The following is a 9,257-nucleotide window of genomic DNA, read 5'->3' on the forward strand; positions in this document are numbered from 1 at the left end:
TGAGACACTTTTTTCCAGGCCATGGAAATGAAAAGAAATACTTCCCGCAACACTGTATCTTTAAGACGGTACCTAAGCATCGCCGCGGCTGTAGAAGTACAGTATTGTAAAAAGGTTTTTTGAAAGAAAACCATTTAAAAAAATGCTGTGTTGTAGGAAAGTTCCCGCAATTTGTGAATCGCGTTATAGCGAAATCGTGTTAGGAGAAACCGTGGTCTTGAAGGGATAGCTGTATTACATTTATAATAATTGGAATATCTTATCAACAGCCCTTAGCAAGGTAATACGAAAAACGAGATATCTCGTCAGCGATCTTCAATGTGGTAACAAAAGTATTTCTTATAACGCTGTATATTTAGCTTTTTGTTATTCGTCGTATTATTTATGGTTAGCAGAATCTTTTGTCGTACAAAACACATACTCTTTATAGTTTCTAAGAAAATACCATCCTTGCGCTCATACTTTCATTCCATATACATATACATATTATACATATCATATAAATATACATATCCATGTATATATATAATACGCGTTATTCCTCTCATCATCTTTCATCATTTTTTTGAAGTGTTATTCTTCTTAATTTTTCTTTTTTTCGAATGCCCACTTCGCATCTTCTCGAATGACAATTGATCGTATGATCGTTCTGCTTTTGGTCACGTACGCCATAAGCACGCAGCGCCGCACACGCCGCACACGCACACACACAAATCATTCTCATGTACTCATACTCACACTACCAGATCTCGACAGAAGAAAGAATAGTTTCCTTGGTTTTTACTTTTACGGATATTGTCCGGAGCTATTATCGAAATATCTTGTATGTACGCTTTTAATAGTAATCGATCTTCATTATCTACGTCTCAAGTTTCTTTCTATTCATACGAAACACAAAAAACTGCTTTTCTGTTCATTCTCGAATTTCTTTTATTTTTCCAAAAGTGGAATGTAAAACTTTTATAAATTTTTTTTAATTAAATAAAAAAAATATCAGGAAAAACGCAAGAATTATTTTAAAGTTGAACTAAAATTTAAAGTGTTCCTTCGACTCGTCAAAGCTTTAAAGACTCGTAGAATTGCGCTACCTACATTTCTAAATTTCTAAATATTTTTAACAGCATTTTGTTTAATAAGAATTAAAATTGGAAAGATACTTAAAAAAAATATAAAAAAGTTTTTATTTATTATTATTTTTCTCTAATTTCAAGTTAATTTATATTAACAGTCAAAAATATTAGTTAAAATTAAACGAGTCTCTATTATTAATATTTTTTTACAGTATACGTATTTGTAATATTTTTTATTAATTTTTATAATAATATTCTTAAATTGGCATTAAATAGAAATTAAAAAATATGTAAATAAACATTTATAATTTTATTTTCTTTTCAATTTTCTGTTTAATATGTAAGGTGGTAAATTTAATTCATGCGTGGTTGATATTTTTCTTCGTTATGAATTTTTTTCATTGCATGCATTTTGTTTTTCTTATCATGTAGACGATACAATTATTATTTAGTTCTTTCTTTATTTTATTTCGTGTTTGAATACGCTATCGGTCTTAGTGAAAGAAAACTCCACTCAGAGATTAAGAGGAAACGGTATTCCGTTGTTTAAAAAAAAAAGACAAAGTTCCATTATGCATGATTTCTACTACTATCTTTACCAAAAAAATAAGCTGTACCCATCGGTTGACTATGTGGGGTGGATCCTTCTGCTATTGGTCGATAATATTCATAATCTCCTTCCCTCCCCATAGGGTTGTTACTCTTTTATGATATAAATATGTGAAAGAAAGTAAGAAATCAAGGCTTAGTCTATCAGTTTTTAATCAGTATCAGTCTGTATATCTGTTTGTCTGTATAATTGTCTGTATCTGTTGCTTAGTCCTTAGTTCTCAGTTCAATAATTATACTTTCAGTCTGTTACATCCGTCTGCGTATTTTATCAGTCAGTTTATCAGTTTATCAGTCAATCAGTCGGTCTTATATTCATAACTATTTGTATTCTGTATTTTTGTAACTACGTCACTTTCTGTAAACCTTTTGTAAATACCGCTCAACATCACATCATTACAATTTAATAAACTATCATTTTTGACTGATCATATTTGGTCATCATCAGTTATATTTTTTCTGTCTGAACCACACAATCAAAATAACCCTTTTAAAAGCGTTTAAACAGAATATTAAGAAATCTAGCCTATTAAGATTGAGTCCCTTTCAACAATGTAATAGCTAATCTATAGATTCATTGATTTGCTCTTTTAAAGTGCGGAATCAAGAGTTTTCTTCATTTTACTATATTAAATCTCGCTATTTAATTAAACAAAAAAATAATCTTTAAATTACACCAGTGGTTCCCAAAGTGGGCGATGACGACCACAGGTGCACTTTGGGGGTGGGGGGAAATGAACTACTACAAAGGAAAAAAATGTCATCGGAGGCCGACCCGCGCTGCTATACTATGCTACACAACAAGGCCGGTTTATTGATACTGTGTCAATAGTAATAAGATATCAGAAAGAAATTTTCTTATTTAGGCTTTTCTCTTTCTTATCTTCACTCCTGGTGGGCCTGGTGAGCGATGAAGCGGTCCAGGGAGGCGATGACAAGATGAAAACTGGAATTTTAAGTGTGCGGGTGTGCTATTAAAATTAGAAGTGAAACCTTCAAAAAACTAAATTTCGAGAGAATGAGACGTATGCAAAGTTTCAAGAGTAAGATAATTGTAGGATTTATTTATTATAATATTATTACCATATATAATAAAGATCACCGGTATGGTCTCTGGGTGGAATAGCTGATAAAAAGTACATTTTTCCCAATTCAAGCAATAAAAAATGGAATGCTTAATCAGATAGTTATAGATAGACACCAAAATCGTAGCATGTTTATCAAAGGAAATATAATTCGTGGGAACCTAATTAAATACGAATAATCCTTTTTTTTGAAACTCAGGTATAAAATTTTTTTTGTTAGTATAGTTTTAAATTTCCCATTTTCATCTACATTCTTGAGCTGTATAACAAACATTTTAGGATAGACGAAATAAAGATATTATAAAAAACATATGGAATTTACTGCTGGACTGAACAAAGGTTCTAGTAAAATGCAATGAGAGATCTAATAGAAATCTTTGCGAGAAATACTTTTTAAACTACATAGCCTGCCGCACTTCTCTTTCTCTCTCTCTCTCTCTCTCTCTCGACCATTATTATATATAACATAATACATTAAGGGGACCTTCTACTCTGAGCACCTAAAAAAAAGGCTATTTTCGCGAATTTTTTCCAAGAAAACTATAAAAGATATCGATATAAAAGTTGTTGGGTTTGTTAAATTGAGTCTTAAACTATATAAATGAATTTTTATTTTTTCATTTTAATTAATTTTTTATTGCAAAAACAGTAGTATAAAAAAACACCTTAAAACTTTAGTGCTTTGGTAGCTCCATCAGAACTTGAGAATGGCCTACCTGAAACATAAAAGTAAAATGGTTTTATATTCTGTATGACTTCAGCTACAAAGTGACAGTTTTATATAAAAATTTTATCAATAAATAAAAAAATGGTGGACAAATTACAAAAAAAACGTAAATTTGTTCCTTTTTTTCATTGTTTTTGACTAAAAATAAATAGTAAAAATTAAAATATAAGAAAAAACTCTCCGTCACTTTGTTACAGCTCATGTGTAGAATATGTGGATTAAATTTTATAAGAATCGGTTTACTGGTTCGTGAGATACGATGGAGCTAGTATTTCAAAACATAGTTTCGAGATAAACGCGTTTAAAGTTTTTTTTTACTCAAAATCGTTAAAAATTCTTACCTAAACTTAATCTGCGATGCCTGGACCGTACAATAGACCTTCTTCTTGTTCATATTCTTCAATTTCTTCCAGTCTTGCCTTCTTCCACTTTGATCTAGCATTTTTTGAGCACTCAGAGCTTCGACGGTTCGCAGATTCGATACGTCGGTCGTCGCGTCTTTTAGCAAAGTCGATCGCTCCTGGCCCAAGTTTCATGCCCATCGTTTCCATTATCTTCATCACTGTTCGAAATCCTTTGTTGAAGATACATGAATGCTGAATCTTTGCACGCAATTTCAACAACTTTTTTGCCGTTAAACACGTGTTTAGGTGCGATGTGCCTTAGATTTGAGGTACTTTCACCAGTCGATGGAACACTTAGAATGCTTCGGCTTGGCATCAGTCGAAATTTTGTGATAGTATCCTGCCCAAATCTCGTTACGCATATCCTATGAAGAAATCAAATTTCTTCTGACTGCTAAGCCGTAGATCTCTGAGAGTGCTTTCATCAATTTGATTGTAAATTTTTAGTTTTTACTTCAGGAACTTTTTTCACAACAGTCATTTTTCTCTTCACTACTGTTTTTGCTACAGTTCTTATTTTTTTTTTTTTGGCGGTTCGGCGTTTTTCTTTTAAATTTTCTTCTTTTGTATGAGAGCTTTTCTTGCCTTATTAGCGCGCTTAAAAATATGTTTTGTCACATGCAAAATACACTTCAACTTTTTAACAATGAAATCTTCACCATATGGATGATAATAAAGCAGCATTTTAAAAGTCTTGGAGTCTCCGTAGCCGATATAAGAACCGTGCGCGCCGAACGCTCAGGAAAGCGGTCCGAGGTAGTTACGTTCAGGCAGCAAAAAAAATGTAGTTAGAGACATCGGATCTTTTTGAAATTTTAACACAATATTTCTACATATATATACATTCGAAAAATGTAAAAAAAAAAAATTTTTTTAAATTGCAGAGTTGAAGGTCCCCTTAACATATCTCGTTTTTATTTTTTGGATCACAAACTTATCTTTTTAAATACTCTCGTCTAAATAAAGATCTGAACAATGATAAATCTAAAAAACGCATTGAATCGTATCGCTCTCTCAGCTTATCGAACTGTGTACACTACGTACACAGTGACTACGAGTCTCAAATTTAGACCCCGTAGTAAGCTCCACCGATTCACGCTGGGCGTTCAACATCTTAAAAATGTTTTTAGTTTATTGAAAAATTAGTATAAGTTTCTTAAATACGCAAATATTACAATTAATAATATAATTTTCTTATATGCATGAGTCAGTATATGTCTTTAAATATTTTTTATAAGAACATATAAAAATCAAATCTAATAGACATATTTTGTCTTTATGCATCAAATATATTTTATAAAAAAGCAAAATAAAAATATAACAGTAATTTACTTGCTTTTGAATGGAATGCGTCAGCTGCTTCTCATTTATTCCACAGTATTATCTAATTCTTTTTGTCTGATGTCTCTGGTAATCCTTTTTTTTTTTTTTAATATTTCAGACGATACAATTATTATATATTCTATGTACTTCATAATTATTTATTATAATATTTGCGAAATAAAGAAGTTAATTCTAATTTTTTTAATAAAATAGAAACATTTTTGAATAGAAAAGATATGACATGTTGTAAAACAAACTATAGAAATGAGTAATACCGCATCGATAATAAAGTTTATAAATATAGATCAATTTTCAACGGACCTTCCCTGTTTTCTAGAATTTTGTTCTCATGAAAAGGAACCGACCTTGGAGTGTAGGTAGCTGAAAAAAACTAACATTTTCAAAACTCTATCCATCAAGATAGAATGCGGAATGCGATATTCATAAATAGAAACAAAAATTGTAAAATGTCTGTCGATCGAAAGATACGCCATCGTAATCTAAGTAAATATAATTTTTTTTTTTTTTTGAAACTCAGGTAGATGAATTTTTTCCTGTATACTTTTTACACTTTTCACACTTTCTGTGAATTTGAGATATCTTTATTATTGGTCTACACATAAGCATTTTTTTTTGTAGCAATTAATACCTTAAGATGCTGTAAAAAGAAGGGAACAATTGTTGTTGTACTTTTTTCGTTTATTTGAGTATTGAAAAACAACGAATTTAAAATCTATTGTTCATTAGTATTGAATTATAGGGGATATTTAAAATACTTTCTCTTAAAACACTATTTTCTTTTAATTGTATCTAATAATGTGGAAGTACGTCTTTATTCAATCAAGAGTAGAAAAAGAAGAAACGAATAACAAATAAACCAAAAGAAAAATATTTCGTCGCCAAGCACTTCGGGTGCAGCTGCTCCTTGGTAGGGATAAAGAAAACAAAGATTAAGAAGGACCGCCCATCGATAGAACAAAACACTCTGTGTCCCACACCGGATATCGGATATTATTTATATATATAAAAGTATCGATTGTATTTTGTAGATATGGTATAATAAACAGAGAATAAAAAATACTGCATAGAATTCAACAATTAGTTTTCATTGTTTTATTTTTTATAATTTATTTAGTTAAAAAAAAATTTTTTTTGGTTTAGTTTGTTTTTTAATTTTTTTTAATTATAATTTTTTTCTATATTTCAGAAATAATATACATTATAGTATTTTTACTGGAAATAAAATAAAAAAATATGGGTAATTTTTTATCTTACGTATCCAGTTTCTTCTATTTAAAAATGCTTCCATTTTATTGAAAAATTAGTGTAAATTTTCTAAATACACAAAACATTATAATTAAAAAATACGTCTTTGGATATTTATAAGAAAAATATTCTACAGTGTTGTCTAATTCTTTTTCTCTATGTATCTTGTACTCATTTTTTTTTTTGTAAAATATTGTTGATAATACAATTAAAAAATTCTATATATTTTAAAATTATTAATTACAATCTTTGCGATATAAAGAATTTAACATTAATTTTTCAATAAAATAGAAACATTTTTAAATAGAAAAAGATGACACGTTCGGTAAAAAAAAAAAACAGACTCCGCACCTTCTTTCTTTATTTCGATCGTCGGTTCGTTTGAACCTTATTCTTTTGTCGAATACCTACGTACTTATCGCAATTAAATGAAATTAAAAATTGAACATAAATATTGAAAAATGAGCCCTAATACACACGTAATACACTCCTCGTTAACCTGTACCGAATCAAGAAGACAATCACTGGCTCCCTTCGTTATCTTTATATATTTATTAACCTCACCATTATTTTTCGCTACTTCATTCTTTCTCAAAGCCTCCAGATCATTCCTAATAAAATAAAGACTGGATCTTTTCGATACTTTCGGATCGGGTAAGTTCGGGGAACTTCGGCGCATTCATAATACACAAAGCAATATTACCAAATGGTGATATCTTTCAAATAAAATAATACACGCTCGCTCTTTCCTTAGTCGGAATACTTACACGCATACATACATTCAATCGCCGCACGCAAATAAGGACATTTCCTAGAAGTTATCGATACTTTTAGAAATATTCCTACATACGCACACGCGTACTCTTTATCTTTGTTTTCACGCTCACATATTAATTTAAAAAAAAAATTGTTTATAAGGCTATAGATTTCAATGAGTGCGCGGCGGAACATTTGAACATATTTGAGAGTGAAAAAAAAAGATAAAGAGTACATGTGCGCGTGTGTAGGAATATTTCTAATTACGTAACCAAGCAAGATCATATTTAAATCGTTGTATATATGTTTATTCATGATAGAAACTGAAGAATACTGTTTACATTATTAAAATTTCGCATTAAATACGCAAATCTCAGTGTACGTAAGTAGTTTGTCCGCTGTGAAATCTGTACCTCAGAATACATTGTTTACAAGCAGCTTTATTTCTATGAATTCTTAAAACCGCTTTTGTTTGTGGATGCTTAACGATTTGAAACTTAGGAAATAATAATAAGTGGTTCGGAAGGTCGTTTCGTATTTTCCAACCCTTTTTTTTTTTTTTTTTTTTTCGACAGGAGGAAAAATCTTCCAAAGACCCCCTGGGCCCGGTACCCAGAGGAGTGTCGGATTCGATGTACTATTACATCGCCTACCGACTAAAAAACCTCCTGTTTCTTTTCACCTGTTGGGAGTGGACGGGCAGCATTTCCACGCAGGTGGATTCCCGTCACCCTGTGTCCATCCCGAGCGATCTGGGGCGGTATTTCCCCGATCTCGTCCGTCGATACTAACGCGGATAAGGCGCTAGTATGCCAATATTCTTCAGTATATCTCACCCCTCAAAGAGATTAACCCCAGAGTTGTGACTTTTCTGCCAGGATGACTAGCGTTGCTACCGGCCTCGCAGCGCAGTTTCAACTCTAGTTCTGACGCCATGCACATATTGTGCTCATTCTCCAAACAATTACAGCAGCGCTCTAGGTTAAACCAGACGCTGCTGGGGTTGGCCGAAGCCTTGCCCGCGGCGGCCGCATTGGAGTCATACTCATTTGCGGTACCTCACGCAGGCTCCCAGACGCTCTGCGTCTCTCTCTTCTTCTCTCTTCCTCCTCCTTCGTCTTTACGACGCGTTCTGCGAAGGATTGGAAGGCAGACCACCCCTCCGGAGTATCCAGGGAGGCCCTGATTATTTCCGGGTGTGTGGGCCTTCTCGCTCCTATGGCAGCAGCCAGATTGTCTCTGGCGTCACTCCATGCCGGGCAGTCGAGCAGCGTGTGCTCCACATCGTCGCACGGCGCCTCGCAATGGAAGCACTGCGTGGACTCTCTCTTCCCAATCCGGTGCACGTATGCCGAGAAGCACCCATGACCGGTCATCAGCTGGGTAGTGCGAAAGGTTGACTCAATAGAGTGTGGCCTCTCGACCCACTCAACCAACCTATCGGCCAGCGCCTCCCTCACACGTACCCCGGTTGAGCCTGGGGAATCCAGTAGTTCAATTTCTTCTTCCCTTCATGCTGCAATAGCACCGCGCCTGGCAAGAACCCCCAGCCTGACCCTAGTGCCTGGAAGGACGGGTCCCTCCAGATTCCTAAGGGCGGCATAGGCTTCTGCCAGCCGAGGGGCCAAGTGATCGAGGGGAATAATCCCTGCAACCATCATGACCGCATGGAAGGAGGCCGTCCGGTACGCACAGCACACACGGATGGCGATTCTGCGCTGCACAGCCCGAACGGCTCTCTTCACCCTTTGGTCCTCTACCACCGTGCGCCACCACACGGGGGCCCCATATAGGAGCATTGAGTGTACAACACTACTATAGAGCCTCCGTTTCTTCTCCCTCGGCCCATAGAGGTTCGGGAGAATCTTCCGGATAGCCCTAAAGGCTCCGTCTATCCTCGGGATCAAGGACTCGAAGTGGGGCCTGAACGTCATGTCTGAGTCCAGCAAAACCCCCAAATACTTCACCCTAGATCCCACAGGGATAGAGGACCCCCTTATTTTGATCTCGGGAGCAA

The 9,257-nt window shown here is 34.3% G+C and overlaps 1 long non-coding RNA gene across 1 annotated transcript; it reads right to left on the reverse strand.

Moving 5' to 3' along the window:
* Positions 1–1,460: 1,460 nt before the first annotated feature.
* On the reverse strand, positions 1,461–7,684 carry LOC149030991 (uncharacterized). Its single transcript, XR_016178137.1, has 2 exons — positions 6,203–7,684; positions 1,461–5,609 (listed from the first exon to the last, which is right to left on the reverse strand). It is a non-coding gene; the product is annotated as an uncharacterized LOC149030991 (long non-coding RNA).
* Positions 7,685–9,257: the final 1,573 nt, after the last annotated feature.

This window comes from Polistes dominula, unplaced genomic scaffold, assembly GCF_049000335.1.
Source record: "Polistes dominula isolate Pdom_NZ unplaced genomic scaffold, Pdom_raw_medaka contig_10, whole genome shotgun sequence".
NCBI classification, from domain to species: Eukaryota; Metazoa; Arthropoda; class Insecta; order Hymenoptera; family Vespidae; genus Polistes; species Polistes dominula.